Genomic DNA, 22968 nt, shown 5'->3' on the forward strand with positions numbered 1-22968 from the left:
ATGAGTGGCCGGAACATCCCGCCCACCTCCTTCCTTCCTCATAGCGGCTGGGAGGCAGGTAAGGAGAGGTTCCTCGTTTCTGCGGTGTCACACGGAGCGATGTGTGCTGCCGCAGGAGCGACGAACTACATCGTTACTGCTGCAGTAACGATAATCGAGAATGGAGACCCATGTCACCGATGAGCGATTTTGCACGTTTTTGCAACGATGCAAAATCGCTCATCGGTGTCACACGCAGCAACATCGCTAATGCGGCCGGATGTGCGTCACAAATTCCGTGACCCCAACGACTCCGCATTAGCGATGTCGCAGCGTGTAAAGCCCCCTTTAGTGGGAGTGGTGTACAGGGTCTTAGCAGTAAAGAGTATTCCATATTTCTGCCAGATACCCACAGAGATATTGAAATCTGAAAAAAGAGACTTCTGCTCATTGAAGGAAAGAACTGCTCACATAGCGTTCAACTCCACAGCAAACGAGTGCTCTAGCACTGGCATCTCAGCAGGGATATTCCCCTACTACACATGTGTGTCTGGGTCCCTGTGACAGTTTACAGGACATAACTCAGGGCACCTAGACAGAAGGCAGAGGGACTACTTTCTATTTCTGGTGTAGAGCTTAGTACAATATATATATATATACTATTACATGTGACACATGTACCTTGTATTACCATTATTCGCTGTATATGAACCCCTTTTCTCCGGGCATTATTTGTCTATAGCATTTTTCACGAACCTGAGGCAACTGAGAACCCTTCAGTGAAGGAATTCCACTAACCCTCACAATACCAACCAGGGGCCTCCCTGCAGTAACTCAGGTAGTTGTACCCATTCTCTTTCCGCATTCTATGTGTTCTTCTTCTTTCTTCTTTTTTTTCTTTTTTCTTCTTTTTATTTCTATCATGTAGTTCAGGGGTTTATAGATATATGTCCTGCATCTCATATTTCCTTTAGTGGTGCTTCTTACCCATTCTCATATCATTTACCCTAGTATTTCATGATCATGAGGCGACTGAGAACCCTTTAATAAAGGAATCCTTTTTCACTTGAATTGTCAAGTGATACTTACCAGTGACTATCACGTAATGTTACAGGTAGTTGCATTTTCTTCCTCTTCTTTCTCTCCTTTCTTCTTTGTCACACGGTCCATTGTGTTATAGCCCACGTGTCATGATAACACTTGTACCATCTTTTCATTTAGATTCCACCTACAATTATTTACCGATTCCAGTTCTGAAATAGGCTTTCATGATCTACTCACTAGAATTCTCAAGTGCATAAGGTACTGAGACATATACATGTTCACACCATTATAAAGAACAAAGTATAAACATTGAGGTTTTTCTCACACCCATGTTCCTGTGTTCTTTGATATGATATGTGTTCATTTCCTTCACTATATAGGATTGCAAGTTTTCCATTTGTACCTTAATGGCAATGACGCTATACAATTGAACACATATCATCCTGTTACCCATATAGGTGTGTATTTACCTGCTTGACTATTTTTGGTTGTTTAATCCAGAATGTTTCTCCAGATAGGTCATGTGGAAATTTTCTTTCCTCAGTACAAATGTTTTCACTATGGCTTTGGAAAAATTTTTTGTATGTGCATCATGGTCATTTGACCCATTGTACTCTCAAGTAGCAATATATTGTACTGTTATGTTGTACTATGTACTAATTACGTGTTTATATGGTTTTGTAACCCTTTATGATCTTAGATAACTTTATCCTTGATAAAGACCTAAAAACAAGGTCGAAACGTTGGATGAATTATCCTTTTGCACAAATAAAGAATTTTCAGCATTCCAAGAGTTCTTTTCTTACGTTATTGATCACTATAGTGTGCCAGAGCTATTTCTATTGAATTGACTCTTATTTTTTCTGAGCACCTGCTATATACACAGTGACCCAGACATATTCAAGTTTCATTCAGAAGGCAGAGGGAAGCCTTAGCAGCTGAGCCTATATCTTGGCTTGTGAGCATTAGAACAGGCCGGCGATTACAGGGTAACATGAAAAATGTCCAGCTTGCATTATGACTAGAACATGACAATATCCTTTTAAGTACTAACCTATGATGCGTTCCTAAGCAGTTGATGTTATATGTTCTACATTTCATTTTCTGCATACTTTACAAGTAGTAGAATTTGCTTTGATATAGGCAACTGGATTTTCACAATGAAAAGGCAAAGGATAACGCCCGAAAAAGACGCCATACATTATGTCAGTGCCATCACTGACAAACCTGGATTGACCATGAAATACATCAATCCCCTTAAAGGTGAGTTAAAACAAGTTTTAACTAAATTGCCTTAATATTGTCATGCATTAGAATGACTGTCTTAGGTAATGATAAATATTTTCTACTGGAAGAGGAGTGTTTGCTGAAACTGAAATCGAAAAAGGGAGTTTTGTTGCAGAATATCGAGGCGAGCTCACGTATGCACTTACGATGGTAGACAACTACTCGAGATTTATGGTTGTGGTACAAGTCAAAGATCTAATGGCCCATACTGCAGCGAAGGTCTTCCAAGCACACTTATGCAGACCTCATGGCTACTCAGAGAGAGTCCTCACAGATCAAGGCACAGCCTTTGAAGCGGAAATCTTCAAGGACTTCTGCAGCTTTTACCGATGCAGGAAGATGCGCACTACACCCTACCATGCTCAAACCAATGGTTATCAACCTGCTCAGGACTTTACCCCATATTCCAGATGTGGCCTTACAAGTGATTTATAGAGGGGTAACAATACGTTGGGATCACCGGATCTAATCTCCCTTTTAATACACCCTAAAATCTTGTTTGCTTTAGAATAAACAATAACATCATAAAGGTATAGCAGTACCGTTTCAAAGTTTCGGTGTCCCAAGCAGCATTCCATCAGCCTCTGGAAGGTTCCTGGCAAATTGCACAGCTCGAAGGGCATGCTTTTGAACTCGCAGAGACCCATCGGGGTGGCAAAGGCGGTCTTCTCCCGGTCTGCCTCAGCAACGGACACTTGCCAATAGCGACTAGTGAGATCAAGGGTAGAAAAATAATTTGCAGTTCTCAATGCAGCTAGCTATTCCTCAATACAGGGGAGTGGTGCTGTCCTTCTTCTTTAACAGGACCAACGGAGCTGCCCAGAGGCTACAACTGTCACGGATAACCCCAGCCTCCTTCATGTTGCTCAACATGTCCTTGGTACACTGGTAATGTGCAGGTAGTTTTGGCTTATATCTCTCTTTGATGGGTGGGTGTGCACTTGTGGGGATGTAGTGTTTGACCCCTTTTATTCTTCAAAAGTCTAGCGGATGTTTGCTGAAGACTTGCTCGTATTCTTGCACTAGCCTGTAGACCCCCTTCTTGTGATGTGAAGGTGTGGAGTCAGTGCCTACGTGTAATTCCTTACACCACTCCTCTGGCTGACTTGGTGAGCTGTCACTGAATGGGTGGGCTGAAGCAATGGTGGATGCTGCTGTTTGGATAGCATGTGTATCTACTGAGAACAGCTTATCAATGGTGGCAAATCGGAGCAGCTTAATCTCTTGCTCTCCGCAGTTCAACACTCTCATGGGCACTCTTCCCTTCCATATTAATGAATAAAACTATGATGTAAATAGCATATAGATACCCCACAAATGCAGATAAAAGTAGGTTATGGGAAAAGGGGGAAGAGAGAAACAGGAAAATAGTGGAATAAAGTATACCTTCCAGGTGGGAGAGGAAATGGCAGCACAGCCAGTGGAGGTGAAGCAAGGGGAGCCTGCAACTAAAGAGTTGAGAGCGTTATCACATGGTGACTGAGCCTGATTGTAACGGGAGCATAGAGGTGCCGATCCTGTCTTACCTGCGTTGGTGTAGAAGTGGGTGTCCTGTGGTGGAGTCAGCTATGTGCAGTGGTGGCCGTGGGTTCTTTTATGTGCGACCGTAGTAATAGCTGCGCCCACTTCCTGTATGGGAGTGGAATGCAGTGAGGGTAATGGAACGCACGCCTGCGCATTTGTGTTTAACGTCGCGCATGTGCAGAACGGAGAAAAGGCTGCGCTCACTTCCTAATGAAAGGGAGTGAGACGCATCTGGGAAGGGAAGGGAAAAGATTAGGGTTTGGGGATGATGAAAGGGCTTTCTACGGGCAAGGATGGCAAAGGGTGGCAGTGACGGAAAGTCAGGCAGCCTGTCCTGTCCTGTCCTGTCCGTCCGTCTTTTTGTATCATGAATTGGAAAGACTGCAAGGGGGAGGGGAGGTGCTTGTGTCCAAAAGGAGGAGTTATTCAGATTCATTGCAGTGGGCGGCGGCTGCAAAAAGCACCATTCTTCTTGTTTTTGCTCTGCAAAACAGCCTTTTCAAGGGTTGGCTTGGGTGACAAAATGTCTTCTGTAGGCGTGGGTTTGTCTCCCTCTCCCTAAGATGTGTCCGGTATAGGCCAGGGTGCCACTCAAGGCCGTAACCAATTCGGGTTATAGCTTCTCGGCCTTTTGGCTAAGATCAAGTGTAGTTTCGGAGGACGCTACCTTGGTCGGTACTGGAAGGTGCCTGGGATTGCACGTCTGCCGGCCTTGAGGAAGTGTGTGCGCCTTCTGGTGACACATAGCCCTCTTGTGCCTGGACGGTTCCCAGGCAACGGGAGGCGATCACCTTTGTTATTTTGAAGTCCTACTGATAAACAGAAAAAAAAAAAATTAAATCTGTTCTTATCAGTTTAATATCTGATACGTCCCCTCTCTGGGGACCATATATTAAATGGATTTTTAGAACAAGGAGATGGAAAAAATCTTGCTCTGTCCACTCCACGCATTGACCTGGTATTGCAGTACCTCCAGGACTGGTGCACCCCTTCTTAACCCAGTTTCCAAAAGCAGAACTCAATTCACCTGATTCAAATGAGCCCCATTAGTGAATTGAAAGAAAGCAAAAACTTTATATGCACCTCAATTTGGCCAATTCACTTTTCACACTTTCACCCTTTTTTTATCTTTCACACCTTTTACTTGCTTTATTGATGCAAAAAGCTGTGCCAAATAGCAAACTCATCTCCACTCAACTTGACCAACTCTGCTATGTCCCGTGCAGTATCTTATTCTCAGTCTTATCTAGATCATTTGCAATTGAATAGAATAGATCCCTTTTGGCTGCTTATGACTGTGTAAAATATGTAGTTTTACTGGGCTGGGATGAGAGAATCCATTGAAGCATGGTGTAGGGATTGTGGTTCCTGTGTGCTAAGAAGAGAGGCTGGCACCAGCCAGAAAGCCCCATTGCAGCCAATAATCACTTAATAACTTTTTCAACTTGTCATCATATGGGAGGCCTTCCATTCCTTGTAGTAGTCTAGTTGCCCACCTTTGAACTGACTCTAACTTCTGAATGTCCTTTTTAAAATGTGGAGCCCAAAACTGGTTCCCATATTCCAGATGTAGCCTTACAAGTGATTTATAGAGGTGTAACAATACGTTGGGATCACGGGATCTAATCTCCCTTTTTATACACCCTAAAATCTTGTCCCAAGCAGCATTCCATCAGCCTCTGGAAGGTTCCTGGCGCATTGCACAGCTCGAAGGGCATGCTTTTGAACTCGCAGAGACCCATAGGGGTGGCGAAGGCGGTCTTCTCCCGGTCTGCCTCAGCAACGGACACTTGCCAATAGTGACTAGTGAGATCAAGGGTAGAAAAATAATTTGCAGTTCTCAATGCAGCTAGCGATTCCTCAATACGGGGAGTGGTGCCGTCCTTCTTTTTTAACAGGATCAACAGAGCTGCCCAAAGGCTACAACTGTCACGGATAACCCCAGCCGCCTTCATGTTGCTCAACATGTCCTTGGTACACTGGCAATGTGAAGGTGGTATTGGCTTATAGCTCTCTTTGATGGGTGGGTGTGCACCTGTGGGGATGTGGTGTTGGACCCCTTTTATTCCCCCAAAATCTAGCGGGCTCCCCACCGGTAACCCGCTCCCCAGCTTGGATGGATGCTGAGGGAGCCCCTTTTGCCCGCAGGCTCTGGCCCTGGGAACTGTAGCCTTGGCGGTGACTGTGCTTCCCTCTACGGTGTGAGCTGTTGCCTTCAATCGGGTCTTGACTGCTGGGAAACCCTGGAGGTTCCTGTCGCTAACGGATTTGACCGGTTTTACGGCGACTCCTAGCCTGGTCGGGGTCCGTAGGCCCTGCCGGATGGTGCTGGCTTCTCTTCACTCCCCGATCTGGTACCGGCGGGCCACCGCCCATCCCCGGTCCGTACGGTTCACTCCAATCAGCCTCTCCTGCAGAAGGTCACCACCGTCTGCCAACCTTGCTGAGTGCCCGGGCCACACACCCGGACACGGTCAGTCTCCTCTCCTCTTCACTTCTCTAACTCCAAAACTGATCTCTAATCTGACTCCTTTTCCCGCCTCCAGGACTGTGAACTCCTCGGTGGGTGGGATCAACCGCCTGGCCCACCCCCTGGTGTGGACATCAGCCCCTGGAGGAAGGCAACTAGGATTTGTGTTTAGCTTCGGTGTGCCTAGCCGGAGTGTAGAGTGTGTTGGTGTAGTACCTGTGACGACCTGGCTTGTCCAGGGTGCCACATTCCCCTATAGTAAAATGCAGACCGTCCGCGGGCTGCCCGTCCATCACCGGTTTTATTTTCACAACTGAAAAAGAATAAAACGGTAAAACATGTAAAAGCATCATAAACATTTTACAACGGTACAGCTTCCGCTCTTCTCCCACCCAAACAACCTGGCCCTGATGCTGCCCCTAAGAAGCGGGCAGCACCCCTTGACCCCAGTCCAGCACCAAGTTGCCCGAGCGGGTTCTGTCTCTTTCAGGGGGCCCACGTCCAAGGGGACCCCTGAACCCCCGGAGGATCGCCACCGGTTACGATAGTGGCGGGCCTAGGCCATCCCTTTCCTCCAGGCCCATCCTCCCAAATCAGCCTCTCCGGAGGCGGTAACGGTGTCAAGCCAACAAACATTTTTATTTACATTGCACTAAGTTTGTGGTTGCCCTGCAAGTTCTCGGGCTTGTCCGTAAGCAGTTCCTTACGCAATGGTTGCACAGTCCCTACGGGGACAACAGTTGCCGGCAACGGCCGGTTTAATCACGGTTCAATCAGGTAAACTTCTTTGGTTGATCATCTTTACTTATCATTTAAAACTTTCAAACTGGTACACTCAACACATAAAGCCCCCCCCTTTTAAAGAGTAGTTTCCCTGTACCTAAGTGGGGGTCTACCTAGGTTGGGGCGAGTGGACCTTCGGGGTCCGGTGTCAGTGGTGACAGGCAGTGGGGCAGAGGGAACAGTCAGTTCCTCCTCCCTGCTATCATGTGGGGCAGGCGGAGGCGTAGGGGAGCTGGGTACAGGTACATCCCTGGGCACTGGCTCGCGGTTAACCGTTTCCATCATTTCTTCATCCACGGGTTGTGGGAACAGTATCACTGGAAGGATCACCGCACCGTTCTGTGTAGGCCAGTCTGCTGGAAAATCACCCATCATGGTGTGGATTACCTCTTTTTCCTTCTCCACTGGACTGGGAACTGGAGCCTCATCCGCTACTCTCAATGCTGGTGGGCACTTCTTCAGGTGGTCTCGGGAAACCGTGGCCAAAGTCCCCCCCTGGTCACCGCTGATCTGGTAGGCCTTCCCATTCTCCCATCCTGTGGGCTGGACTACATACGGGGTTTTTTCCCATTGATCATCCAGCTTGTGGGCCCTTCTTTTCCGCTTCAGCACTACATCCCCAGGTTGGAAGGAACCGGCAGGCGCCTTCTTGTTGAAGCACTGCTCCTGTTGTCCCCGACTCCGGCACAGGTTCTTTTCAACATACTCCTGGACCTGTCGGTACTGTGTCCTCCGCCGAGTGTCCCATTCAGCTGTCGACAGGAGTGCTTCTGAAGCTTCCAAGCCCATTTCCAGATCCACTGGTAGCCGGCCGGGACGAGCTCTCATCAGGTATGCTGGAGTGCATTTCGTAGAGCTGGAAGGGATGTTGTTGTACATATCGACCAGGTCAGGTAGCTTCTCCAGCCACAGGTTCCGCTCTTCCAGTGGTAACGTCTTGAGGAGGCCCAGGACCAAGTGGTTCATCTTTTCACAAATGCCATTGGTTTGGGCGTGGTAAGGCGTGGTCCGGATTTTCTTGCAGCCGTACAACTGGCAGAATTCCTGGAATACCTCTGCTTCAAAGGCCGGACCCTGGTCGGTAAGCACCCTCTCCGGGTACCAATGCGGTCAACAGAAATAAGCCTGGAAAGCCTTAACAGCGGTGCGGCCGGTTAAGTCCTTAACTGGGACAACCACCAGGAACCTCGAGTAGTGGTCTACGATGGTCAGAGCGTAGGTGTACCCACTTCGGCTGGGGGTGAGCTTTACATGGTCAAGGGCAACCAGCTCCAGCGGTTGGTGTGTAATGATCGGGTGTAGGGGTGCCTTCTGGCTGGCCTCGTCCTTCCTTCTCAATGCGCAAGGGCCACATTCTCGGCACCAGTCCTCCACAGATTCCCGCATTCCACTCCAATAGAACCGCTCTCTTAACAACATCTCTAGCTTCTTCCACCCGAAGTGCACTGCACCATCATGGTATGCTTGCAGGACGGTGGGCACGTTAGCCTGGGGAATCACCAGCTGGCGGATCTTCTCGTGAGTCTTTGGATTAATCAGCTCGCGATACAACTTCCCCTGGTGTAGGTATAGCCGGGTCCGTTCTTGCCACAGACGTTGGGCTTCGGCAGGGGCAGCAGGGTCTATCCCAGCAGAACCCTGTTCCACTAGAGTCTTGACCAGGCGGACAGCAGGTGCCAGTCCTGTCGGGGCAGCGGATCCAGGTTCACCCGTTGTTGGTAGACGTGCACCTTCTCAGTGAATGGCCGGTGAAATGCAGGCAACTCGATCTCTTCGAGGTCATCATCCTCTGGCCCCTCTTCCGACAGGTGGGGCATCCGGGAGAGTGCATTGGCATTGACGTTGGTACGGCCGGCCCGGTACTTGATGGTGAAATCGTAGTTGGCTAACCTGGTCACCCACCGCTGCTCCAACGCGCCCAGCTTGGCCGTATCTAGATGGGTCAGCAGGTTATTGTCTGTGTACGCGGTGAACTTGGCTGCTGCCAGGTAATGGCGGAACCGCTCGGTGATAGCCCACACCAGTGCCAAGAGCTCAAGCTTGAAGGAGATGTAGTTCTCAGGGTTCCTCTCAGTCGGTCGGAGTTTTCGGCTAGCATAAGCTATTACCTTTTCCCTTCTGTCTTGGACCTGGGATAGAACAGCCCCCAAGCCCACATTGCTGGCGTCGGTGTAGAGGATGAATGGGCGGCTGTAGTCAGGGTACGCTAGGATTTCCTCTCCGGTCAGGGCTGTTCTCAGCTGGCGGAAGGATTCCTCATGCTTTTCTTCCCACACCAATGGGGCTACTAGGGATCTACCACCCTTGGTCTGTCCTACGAGGAGGTCTTGCATGGGGGCAGCCATCTTTGTGTACCCCTTAATGAAGCGACGGTAATATCCCACCAGGCCCAGAAACTGCCTCACTTCCCTCACTGTGGTCGGTCTCGGCCAGTCTTGGATGGCGGTGATCTTCTCGGGGTTGGGGGCGACACCTTCCGCACCAACCACATGTCCTAGGTACTGCACTCTGGGTTTCAGCAGATGACACTTTGAGGGCTTCAACTTCATCCCATACTTGGCAAGGGACGCGAACACCTCGGCTAGGTGCTCCAGGTGGGCTTCATACGTCTGTGAGTACACAATCACATCATCCAAGTACAGCAAAACGGTCCCATAGGCAGTCTTCTCTCGGTCTTCCGGTGCCACGGCCACCTGCCAGTACCCGCTGGTGAGGTCAAGGGTGGAGAAGTAGTTAGCGGTTCTCAGCGAGGCCAGGGACTCTTTGATGCGGGGCAGAGGGTAAGCATCCTTATGCGTTATCTGGTTAATCTTCCGGTAATCCACACACATCCGCATGGTGCCATCCTTCTTCTTAACCAGCACCAACGGAGCGGCCCAGGGACTACAGCTGTCCCTAATAACCCCTGCCTCCTTCATGTTCCTCAACATGTCTTTGGCGCATTGGTAGTGCGCAGGGGGAATAGGCCTGTATCTCTCTTTAATAGGGGAGTGTGTACCGGTAGGGATGTGGTGTTGAACCCCTTTAATCTGCCCAAAATCTAGAGGGTGCTTGCTAAAAACCCGCTCATACTCCTGTACCACCCGGTATACCCCTTCCTTGTGGTGTATGGGGGTATCATCAGTGCCGACATGTAGCTCTCGATACCACTCGCCTAACTCCCCCAGGGATGAGTGGGAACCGGCAGCAGGCGGTGTGACCGGGGGAACGGCTTCATGGATCGTGTGGGGATCTAGAGTGAGCAATTTGGCAAGGGTAGCGTACCGGGTGGTGCATGAATGCACACATATTGGTTTTATAATCTTATTGTATTACTTTATATTCTTATTTCACTTGTGCATATCTCCACCATAATCCTGGCTAAGAAATATAGCTTTTTTGGGGTACACAGGTAGTAAGGTCTTCTTTCTATTTCTTTAGGGGTGATATAGCCTGGTGGAACTCTAGACCTCTAACATTATATATGCACCCTTTTTCTTTATGGTTCTTGGACACCTTATAACATTCTTCCATACATATATATCTTTCTCATAAATTATAAATAATTAGGCATTTTTATATATTTTATTTACATTTTCATAAATAACTTTTTACAAAGCATGGGGGACATTCTCACATACATATAATTTTCATGTACGCATTCTGAAAATTTACGCATAAACCGTACACACTCCTTTTTGTAACAATTTCTATAACTCATTCGCTGAACTCTCATCCCGGATATTCATTCTTACACCGAATTTCCTGTTATAACACAACATTCATGATTTTTATTCAATTTATTTTTATTTTTTAGGTTTATTAGTAGTGATGAGCGAGTACTAAAAAGCTCGGGTGCTCGAAGCTCGGGCCGAGCCTCCCAAGATACTCGTGTACTCGGCCCGAGCACAGAGCCCAATGTTATCCTATGGGAGACCCGAGTATTTTTGTGAAATGACCACCGGCAGCATGTAGAAACCCTAAAAATGGCACAAAAGTCTCCGAAGAGTGCTCAAATGACATGGCAACAGCATGGGGAAGACCCCTTGAAGCATTTATCACTCAAAAGTCACAGCTGTGAATAATTTTGTCCGCGTTTTACGCCATTTTTACGGACTCACCAGAAAACCTTCCAAAATGACACCAAAATGATTTTTCATAGCGGAAATGTTAAGGGCACATACCCAATAGTGAGATAGAGCTAATGTATGTTACTTTTTGAGATCAATACATGAAAGATTTTACGTAAAACATTGTGTGGCACTCCGATGTCCCTGAGAAGAGACGTACATAAAGGCCTCTGAGTCTAATGTGCCCATTTTGAGGAACTGAGTCTTTCTAGTATTTTCCTTTGCCAGGGCAGTCCAAAATTGTGAGGTTCACCAATGCCCCTGCATACAGACGTGCATGATGGCCTGTAAACCTGAAGTGCCCATTGTAAGGAAGTGGGTCTATTGTAGTATAGCCCTTAGGCAGGGCAGCCAAAAATTGGGAGGCTCCACGTTGTCCCTGGATAGAGACGTGCATGAGGGCCTCAAAACATTAAGTGTCCAGTGTCAGGAAGTGGGTGTATTATAGTATAGCCCTTAGGCAGGGCAGCAAAAAATTGGGAGGCTCCACGTTGTCCCTGGATAGAGACGTGCATGAGGGCCTGTAAACCTGAAGTGCCCATTGGAAGGAAGTGGGTCTTTTGTAGTATAGCCCTTTGGCAGGGCAGCCAAAAATTGGGAGGCTCCACGTTGTCCCTGGAAAGAGACGTGCATGAGGGCCTGTAAACCTGAAGTGCCCATTGGAAGGAAGTGGGTCTTTTGTAGTATAGCCCTTTGGCAGGGCAGCCAAAAATTGGGAGGCTCCACGTTGTCCCTGGATAGAGACGTGCATGAGGGCCTCAAAACATTAAGTGTCCATTGTCAGGAAGTGGGTGTATTATAGTATAGCCCTTTGGCAGGGCAGCCAAAAATTGGGAGGCTCCACGTTGTCCCTGCATAGAGACGTGCATGAGGGCCTCAAAACATTGTTCCCATTGCAAAGGAGCGGGTCTCCTGTCGTTGTAATGTCCATTCTGCAAAGAATGGGCGAAAAAATTTACCACTGGGGGTATACCTGAAACAAAGGCCTAACTCTTGTAACGGTCATCATGGTGGCGCATGAGGAGAAGGAGGAGCAGTCCAGCGATTATCCAAAGTCCAGAAGTGTGTACCCATGGGTGACTGGAGGTACATGGCAAATTCCCGTTACAAACTTTAAATTCCGCTCTCATTTGCTGGTGGTGTGGTGAAGTCTGGCCCAATCCAACCCTTGTTCATCTTGATCAGAGTCAGCCTGTCAGCATTTTCAGTTGACAGGCGGGTGCGTTTATCTGTAATGATTCCACCTGCGGCACTAAAAACACGCTCTGACGAAACGCTAGCGGCAGGGCAGGCCAGGACTTCCAAGGCGTAGAGAGCCAATTCATGCCACGTGTCCACCTTGGATACCCAATAATTGTAAGGCACAGAGGAATGTCGGAGTACAGTTGTTCGATCTGCAAGGTACTCCTTGAGCATCTGGGCAAACTTAGGATTTCTTGTGGCACTACCCCGCACCTCAGGGGCTGTGGTACGTGAGGGGCTGAGAAAACTGTCCCACATCTTAAAGACTGTTCCCCTACCTCTGGCGGATTGGACTTGTGCCTCTCTCGGCTGTACGCCTTGGTTGTCCACTGATTCCTGACCTATGCCGCTAGCGTTTTGTGAGGGGAATGCTTTGCCTACTTCCGTGACTATGGCCTTCCGGAACTGCTGCATTTTGGTTGACCTCTCCGCCTCGGGAATAAGAGACATAAAGTTCTCCTTGTAGCGTGGGTCTAACAGTGTTACCAACCAGTAATGATTGTCGGCCAAGATGTTCTTAACGCGAGGGTCACGAGACAGGCAGCTTACCATAAAGTCAGCCATGTGCGCCAGACTCTTAACAGCCAGGACTTCAGTAGCCTGACCAACACGTTGACTGAACATGCTGTCCTCCTCCTCCTCCTCCTCCTCCTCCTCATCTACCCTGTCCTCTGGCCAGCCACGCTGAACCGAGGATATGACTGGTGTGCATGTCATATCCTCAATTTGGCCGGAGATTTGCTCCATGTCTTCATCCTCCTCCTCGTCATAGTCCTCCACTGCACGTTGTGATGAGACGAGGCTGGGCTGTGTGTTATCACCCACACCCACTACTGTTTCTTGCTGCAACTCATCGCGCTCCGCCTGCAATGCATCATGTTTGGTTTTGAGCAGAGACCGTTTTAGAAGGCAGAGTAGCGGTATGGTGACGCTAATAATGGCGTCATCACCACTCACCATCTTGGTGGAGTCCTCAAAGTTTTGGAGGATGGTACATAGGTCGGACATCCATCTCCACTCCTCAGGTGTTATGTGTGGAGTTTGACCCATTTCCCGACGGCTTAGGTGATGCAGGTACTCAACAACTGCCCTCTTCTGCTCACATATCCTGACCAACATGTGCAGAGTTGAATTCCAACGCGTGGGGACATCACACACCAGTCTGTGAGCCGGAAGATGCAAACTGCGCTGAAAGCCGGCAAGGCCGGCTGAAGCAGTAGGTGACTTTCGAAAATGTGCAGACAGGCGGCAAACTTTTACCAGCAGATCAGACAGCTCTGGGTATGACTTTAGAAACCGCTGAACCACGAGGTTGAGCACATGGGCCACGCATGGAACATGTGTCAGCTGGCCTCACCTCAAAGCCGCCACCAGGTTCCGGCCATTGTCACACACGACCTTTCCTGGCTTTAGGTTCAGAGGTGTGAGCCAGTGATCTGCCTGCTGTTTCAGAGCTGTCCACAGCTCTTCTGCATTGTGGGGTTTGTCACCTATGCAGATTAGCTTCAGCACAGCCTGTTGCCGCTTCGCCGAGGCAGTGCTGCAGTGCTTCCAGCTTGGGACTGGTGTGGAGGGTACAGTGGATGAGGATGCGCAGGAGGAGGAGGAGGCTGAAGAGCATGACATTCCGGAGCTGTAGAGTGTGGGTGAAACACTGACTGAGGTAGGGCCTGCAAACCTTGGTGTGGGAAGGACGTGTTCCGTCCCTCGCTCAGACTGGGTCCCAGCTTCCACAATATTAACCCAGTGTGCCGTCAACGAGATGTAGCGGCCTTGCCCACAAGCACTTGTCCACGTGTCTGTGGTTAGGTGGACTTTGGGTGAAACAGCGTTGTTCAGGGCACGTGTGATGTTTTGTGACACGTGGTTATGCAACGCGGGGACGGCACACCGGGAGAAATAGTGGCGGCTGGGGACCGAGTAACGTGGGACAGCTGCCGCCATCAGGTCGCGGAATGCTTCTGTCTCCACCAGCCTAAAAGGCAACATTTCCAGCGCAAGCAGTCGCGAAATGTTAGCATTTAGAACTGTGGCATGTGGGGTGTTGGCAGTGTATTTGCGCCTGCGTTCAAAGGTTTGCTGAATGGATAACTGAACGCTGCGCTGGGACAAGGACGTGCTTGATGATGGTGTTATTTCTGAGTAGGCAACTGCAGGTGCAGGACCGGAGGAGGCTTGTTCGCAGGCAGCATGGACAGGGGATTGGCTCGCATGCACAACCAGCGAAGACGTAGCAGTGACATTAGCAAGCACTGCTCCTCGACTCTGTTGTACTTCCCACAAAGTCGGGTGCTTGGCTGACATGTGCCTGATCATGCTGGTGGTGGTCAGGCTGCTAGTTTTGGTACCCCTGCTGATGCTGGCACGGCAGGTGTTGCAAATGGCCTTTTTAGAATCATCTGGATCCAACTTAAAAAACTGCCAGACTCGGGAAGACCTAACATTTGTACAGGCACCTTGTGTCGTGTTGTTGTTCCGGGGAACGGTTGCCTGACTTCTGCCTGGAGCCACCACCCTGCTTCTTACTGCCTGTTGGGATGCTACGCCTCCCTCCCCCTGTGCACTGCTGTCCTCGCTCTGCATATCCTCCTGCCAGGTTGGGTCAGTTACTGGATCATCCACCACGTCGTCTTCCTCTTCCGCACCCTGCTCCTCCTCCTGACTTCCTGACAATTGTGTCTCATCATCGTCCACCCCTTGTTGAGACACGTTGCCAACTTCGTGAGAACGTGGCTGCTCAAATATTTGGCCATCTGTACATACGATCTCCTCATGACCCACTTCAACATGAGCTGGCGAGAGGCCAGAATGTGCGAATGGAAACGTGAACAGCTCTTCCGAGTGTCCAAGTGTGGGATCATTAATGTCCGAGGACGTGTACTCAGCCTTGTGGTAGGAAGGAGGATCAGGTTCTGAAATGTGCGGTGCAGTATCACGGCTACTGACACTTGACCGTGTGGAAGACAGAGTGTTTGTGGTGGTGCCAATCTGACTGGAAGCATTATCCGCTATCCAACTAACAACCTGTTGACACTGGTCTTGGTTCAAGAGCGGTGTACTGCTGCGGTCCCCAAGAATTTGGGACAGGACGTGCGAGCGACTAGATGTGGCCCTTTGTTGTGGCAAAATTAGAGCTTGCCCACGACCTCGGCCTCTGCCTGCACCACCATCACGTCCACTTCCTTGTTCCTTGCCAACGCCCTTGCGCATTTTGCAATGCTGTGCTGACGTGTATTCACTAGACTTGGGCGTTATATCAAAGTTTGTGCAAATTGTGCACCTGTACGCTGCCACCGACAGGCACACACGTGCGGTTTTTAAATGCAAGCACGGACGCACTAAGAACCTAACAGGTTTTAGGAGCAAAAATTAATGATGAGAACTCTGACACTATCAGCCACTGCTGACTGACGTGTATTATACACTACACTTGTGCGTTATATAATAGTTTGGTAAAAACGCACACAAGTGCACCTGTACGCTGCCACCGACAGGCACACACGTGCGGTTTTTAAATGCAAGCACGGACGCACTAAGAACCTAACAGGTTTTAGGAGCAAAAATTAATGACGAGAACTCTGACACTATCAGCCACTGCTGACTGACGTGTATTATACACTACACTTGTGCGTTATATAATAGTTTGGTAAAAACGCACACAAGTGCACCTGTACGCTGCCACCGACAGGCACACACGTGCGGTTTTTAAATGCAAGCACGGACGCACTAAGAACCTAACACAGGTTTTAGGAGCAAAAATTAATGACGAGAACTCTGACACTATCAGCCACTGCTGACTGACGTGTATTATACACTACACTTGTGCGTTATATAATAGTTTGGTAAAAACGCACACAAGTGCACCTGTACGCTGCCACCGACAGGCACACACGTGCGGTTTTTAAATGCAAGCACGGACGCACTAAGAACCTAACACAGGTTTTAGGAGCAAAAATTAATGACGAGAACTCTGACACTATCAGCCACTGCTGACTGACGTGTATTATACACTACACTTGTGCGTTATATAATAGTTTGGTAAAAACGCACACAAGTGCACCTGTACGCTGCCACCGACAGGCACACACGTGCGGTTTTTAAATGCAAGCACGGACGCACTAAGAACCTAACAGGTTTTAGGAGAGACAATTGCTGAGAAGTCTGACACTATCAGGACTGTTTTAGACTGTGTACACCAGCCCCAGATATGATGAAGGCTGGTATACGGTCACCACTAGGAATGGCTATATACCCTGCCTGCCTGCCTGCCTGCCTGCCTGTATACTGCTACAATAGTCCTGACAAGGACTCTTTTGGTCACTAGCCTGTATTCCAACCTGGCTATACCCTGCCTGTATACAGCAACAATAGTCCTGAGAAGGACTCTGCTACTGTACTCCGACCTGGCTATACCCTGCCTGCCTGTATACAACTAGAATAGTCCTGAGAAGGACTTTTGGTCACACTGTTTGCAGCCCTGCTACGGAAATAGCTATAAAGGGCCGCAAACCTTTCCCTGAAGCAGCGACCCTCTCCCTGCACTGACTGTCTGGATAGCTGTGAGCAGAGCACAGCGCGCCCGCCGGTATAAAGGCTCGGTCACGCTGTGCAGGCCGGCCAATCACTGCAATTCCACAACTAACAGGGCTGTGGCATTGCAGTGGTCTGCCAGCCAATCCCTGCATGAGGGCTGGCTCTCAAAAGAGCGCCAACATGCAGGGATGAAGACCACGAGTACAGCACGAGTATCGCGAGATTACTCTGTCCCCGTCGAGTAGACCGAGTACAGTGATACTCGTGCGAGTACCGAGTAGTAACAAGCATGCTCGCTCATCACTATTTATTAGTAAAATGGCTTACACTCCCCTTTTTTCCACTTTTTTCTTCACTACTTTTATAAAGAAATTTTTCCTTTCTTTATTCTTAATGCAATTTTATATAGCAACACCACCATTTTTTGCCACGAACATAATTTTTCTTGTCCGTCATCCCGTTCACCCTTACAGGGTTGTGGACAGATGCACTTGTCACTACACTTCTAAGACTCAATACAGGGTCTGGAGCTCAATGCTCCCTTTTTGTTTTTTTTTTCTTCTTTTTTTTCTTTTTTTCATTTTGTCCTTCTTCTTCTTCTTTTTCTGATTTTTGTCTCAAAAAGCTGATGAAATTTGAAACACTATACCCCAGTGATTTTATAAATGTTTCTCAATATATCACTTGAGAACTTTTATGGCCGGTATTGTAACAGTTGACCATCCCGGCAGTATTTGAAATACAGCAGTCAGTCCTCTGACGTAGCTCCATATGTGTATATATAGAGGTTCTTCCTCCTTTGATTGCATACTGTTCTTTTTTTGCCCTGATGAAGGAGACAGTGATTACTGAAACACATTGACCGGAAAAAAGAATAAAGAGATGAAATAATTAACATCAGTTTCCTTTGGTGACAGCGCGGCACGCACCCGATTTTCCTCCTATACGTTATTGCTCTTCTACTAGGGGCTGCGGCTGTCGCCATTTGTAACGTGCATTTAGGGGTTGTGACTGGCACAACCTTAATAGGTGAGTGCAACTACTATTAATTATTTGTTACCTTACCAGGTAAGACCCTAATTTGTGCGTCTGCTCCAGAGTTATTTCCCTGATTATTAATATCTGACAGGCAGTGATTGATCCTGCATTCTCACCTTCCTCTCTGTTGCACATTCTTATTGTTCCTATATGCTCTCTATTTCCATCAGACTTTTTTTGTCCTTCGGTGGGGCTCTAACATATGTGCACCATTTATTATTTATTTTTATGGATTCCTTTCTTTTTTCATGCTAGCGTTCATTATGCAGTAGTCATTCATGATATATCTTATATTTGTGAATCCATTAGGGCTCTATATGTCTGGTGCATCACATTGGGTCTTTTCAGTGCACAATAGGCACCTTTTTCTGTTATGCTCTGCTGCCACCTTATGGACATCCTATCAGTGATGCCAGAAAAAAATGGACATGTCTCCGTGCAGCAATCACGGACACGCGGGTACGCCGCACGGAGACACGTGCAGTGAAAAATCACTGATGTGTGAGCAGACCCATTCATTATAATGGATCTGCGTATCTCAGTGATTCTGTTATGTTTAAAAAAAAGCACAAACGTACCAGAATCACTGACGTGTGAAACAGGCCTTATAGTGTTTTGATTTATGTATGTATTATACAACTTCTGTGGATCTTGTATGAGTGACTTTTCTTCATTTTATTGGATTGTTTTAAAATATTGAAATAAAGTCACGCTTCCTATGCATCCTTTTGTATTCTGATTGGCTACTATAATACAGTTTTTAGGCACTGAGATCGATACCAGAGGCATGGTCTTCCGCTTACCAGAGGATAAGCTCAAAAGGCTAAGGGACATAATAGAAGGGTTTAGTGCTGTTAATAAGGTGGCATTAAGATAAATGAAATATATCTTCTCGGTCTTCTCGTTTTCTTGCTGAGTTGTGCCAATGGACAGAGTTTTTTCTAGACATTTGCTATTGGAAACTCAGGGAACCAAAGCTCCTGGATAGAGTTGAGCGCGGTTCGTGGTTCGTGGTTCTCCAGTTCTAGGCTCGAGTGATTTTGGGGCATGTTCTAGATCGAACTAGAACTCGAGCTTTTTGCAAAAGCTCGATAGTTCTAGAAACGTTCGAGAACGGTTCTAGCAGCCAAAAAACAGCTAAATCATAGCTTGGTTTCTGCTGTAATAGTGTAAGTCACTCTGTAAATCAAACTATTATCACATTTCAGTGTATAGTGTGCGTGAACAGCGCCTTCAGATCACTGCTGTTTCTATAATGGCGATCGCCATTTTTTTTTTTTTTTTCTTGTCTTCCTTCCCTAAGTGCGCGCGTCTTGTGGGGCGGGCCAGCATGTCAGCCAATCACAGACACACACACAGCTAAGTTGACTTTGAGCCAGAGAAGCAACGGCATGTGTGATAGGATCTGCATGTCACATGTCCCTGCATTATAAAACCGGACATTTTCTTCACGGACGCCATTATCTGCCTTCTGCGTCTTTGGTGTCAGACATCACTGTCGCAGCTCCGTCCTCCTGAGTCCTATAGCCGATACAGCTGTATGCGCTGCATACACAGCGTTAGACAGCATAGGGAGAGCACTTTATAGCAGTCCTTTTAAGGGCTCAAACCGGCAGGGTCAGAGAGCCATAGGTGACAGGTCCTGCAAACAGCAACAGCATCTGTGTAGCCAAGGTCAGGGATTTCCTCCCTGCATTTCACCATTAGGAGGGAATAGAAAGGCAGGCTTCCATTCCTCTACCCAGAGCACCACAATCCTGCCACTGTACCCTCCTGTCCTCTGCACACTCCAACTCATTATAACTAAGCCATTATACTAGCAAACACTCAGTGTACCTAGTGGCATCCTATCTGTGGCTATTGGACTTTGCTATAGTCCCACTAGTGCAAAGACATTTGCAGAGCACGTCTGCCTGCATTGCACACTCCAACTTTTTTAAACTAAGCAATTTTACTAGCAAACACTCAGTGTACCTAGTGGCATCCTATACGTGGCTATTGGACTTTGCTATAGTCCCACTAGTGCCAAGACATTTGCAGAGCGCATCTGCCTGTGTTGCACACTCCAACTAATTTTAACTTAGCCATTATACTAGCAAACACTCAGTGTACCTAGTGGCATCCTATACGTGGCTATTGGACTTTGCTTTAGTCCCACTAGTGCCAAGACATTTGCAGAGCGCATCTGCCTGCGTTGCACACTCCAACTAATTATAAGTAAGCCATTATACTAGCAAACACTCAGTGTACCTAGTGGCATCCTATCTGTGGCTATTGGACTTTGCTATAGTCCCACTAGTGCAAAGACATTTGCAGAGCACGTCTGCCTGCATTGCACACTCCAACTTTTTTAAACTAAGCAATTTTACTAGCAAACACTCAGTGTACCTAGTGGCATCCTATACGTGGCTATTGGACTTTGCTATAGTCCCACTAGTGCCAAGACATTTGCAGAGCGCATCTGCCTGCGTTGCACACTCCAACTAATTATAAGTAAGCCATTATACTAGCAAACACTCAGTGTACCTAGTGGCATCCTATCTGTGGCTATTGGACTTTGCTATAGTCCCACTAGTGCAAAGACATTTGCAGAGCACGTCTGCCTGCATTGCACACTCCAACTTTTTTAAACTAAGCAATTTTACTAGCAAACACTCAGTGTACCTAGTGGCATCCTATACGTGGCTATTGGACTTTGCTATAGTCCCACTAGTGCCAAGACATTTGCAGAGCGCATCTGCCTGCGTTGCACACTCCAACTAATTATAAGTAAGCCATTATACTAGCAAACACTCAGTGTACCTAGTGGCATCCTATCTGTGGCTATTGGACTTTGCTATAGTCCCACTAGTGCCAAGACATTTGCAGAGCGCATCTGCCTGCGTTGCACACTCCAACTAATTATAAGTAAGCCATTATACTAGCAAACACTCAGTGTACCTAGTGGCATCCTATACGTGGCTATTGGACCTTGCTATAGTCCCACTAGTGCCAAGACATTTGCAGAGCGCATCTGCCTGCGTTGCACACTCCAACTAATTATAAGTAAGCCATTATACTAGCAAACACTCAGTGTACCTAGTGGCATCCTATACGTGGCTATTGGACCTTGCTATAGTCCCACTAGTGCCAAGACATTTGCAGAGCGCATCTGCCTGCGTTGCACACTCCAACTAATTATAAGTAAGCCATTATACTAGCAAACACTCAGTGTACCTAGTGGCATCCTATCTGTGGCTATTGGACTTTGCTATAGTCCCACTAGTGCCAAGACATTTGCAGAGCGCATCTGCCTGCGTTGCACACTCCAAATAATTATAAGTATGCCATTATACTAGCAAACACTCAGTGTACCTAGTGGCATCCTATACGTGGCTATTGGACCTTGCTATAGTCCCACTAGTGCCAAGACATTTGCAGAGCGCATCTGCCTGCGTTGCACACTCCAACTAATTATAAGTAAGCCATTATACTAGCAAACACTCAGTGTACCTAGTGGCATCCTATACGTGGCTATTGGACCTTGCTATAGTCCCACTAGTGCCAAGACATTTGCAGAGCGCATCTGCCTGCGTTGCACACTCCAACTAATTATAAGTAAGCCATTATACTAGCAAAAACTCAGTGTACCTAGTGGCATCCTATCTGTGGCTATTGGACTTTGCTATAGTCCCACTAGTGCAAAGACATTTGCAGAGCACGTCTGCCTGCATTGCACACTCCAACTTTTTTAAACTAAGCAATTTTACTAGCAAACACTCAGTGTACCTAGTGGCATCCTATACGTGGCTATTGGACTTTGCTATAGTCCCACTAGTGCCAAGACATTTGCAGAGCGCATCTGCCTGCGTTGCACACTCCAACTAATTTTAACTTAGCCATTATACTAGCAAACACTCAGTGTACCTAGTGGCATCCTATACGTGGCTATTGGACTTTGCTATAGTCCCACTAGTGCCAAGACATTTGCAGAGCGCATCTGCCTGCGTTGCACACTCCAACTAATTATAAGTAAGCCATTATACTAGCAAACACTCAGTGTACCTAGTGGCATCCTATACGTGGCTATTGGACCTTGCTATAGTCCCACTAGTGCCAAGACATTTGCAGAGCACATCTGCCTGCGTTGCACACTCCAACTAATTATAAGTAAGCCATTATACTAGCAAACACTCAGTGTACCTAGTGGCATCCTATACGTGGCTATTGGACTTTGCTATAGTCCCACTAGTGCCAAGACATTTGCAGAGCGCATCTGCCTGCGTTGCACACTCCAACTAATTATAAGTAAGCCATTATACTAGCAAACACTCAGTGTACCTAGTGGCATCCTATACGTGGCTATTGGACCTTGCTATAGTCCCACTAGTGCCAAGACATTTGCAGAGCGCATCTGCCTGCGTTGCACACTCCAACTAATTATAAGTAAGCCATTATACTAGCAAACACTCAGTGTACCTAGTGGCATCCTATCTGTGGCTATTGGACTTTGCTATAGTCCCACTAGTGCCAAGACATTTGCAGAGCGCATCTGCCTGCGTTGCACACTCCAACTAATTATAAGTAAGCCATTATACTAGCAAACACTCAGTGTACCTAGTGGCATCCTATCTGTGGCTATTGGACTTTGCTATAGTCCCACTAGTGCAAAGACATTTGCAGAGCACGTCTGCCTGCGTTGCACACTCCAACTAATTTTAACTTAGCCATTATACTAGCAAACACTCAGTGTACCTAGTGGCATCCTATACGTGGCTATTGGACTTTGCTATAGTCCCACTAGTGCCAAGACATTTGCAGAGCGCATCTGCCTGCGTTGCACACTCCAACTAATTATAAGTAAGCCATTATACTAGCAAACACTCAGTGTACCTAGTGGCATCCTATACGTGGCTATTGGACCTTGCTATAGTCCCACTAGTGCCAAGACATTTGCAGAGCGCATCTGCCTGCGTTGCA

At 47.6% G+C, this 22968-nt stretch overlaps 1 pseudogene; it reads left to right on the top strand.

The window, feature by feature from the left end:
• The first annotated feature begins 4620 nt into the window (after positions 1–4620).
• Positions 4621–4826, top strand: LOC142255486 (U2 spliceosomal RNA; annotated as a pseudogene).
• The last annotated feature ends 18142 nt before the right edge of the window (positions 4827–22968 follow it).

This window comes from Anomaloglossus baeobatrachus, chromosome 10 (assembly GCF_048569485.1).
Source record: "Anomaloglossus baeobatrachus isolate aAnoBae1 chromosome 10, aAnoBae1.hap1, whole genome shotgun sequence".
NCBI lineage: Eukaryota > Metazoa > Chordata > Amphibia > Anura > Aromobatidae > Anomaloglossus > Anomaloglossus baeobatrachus.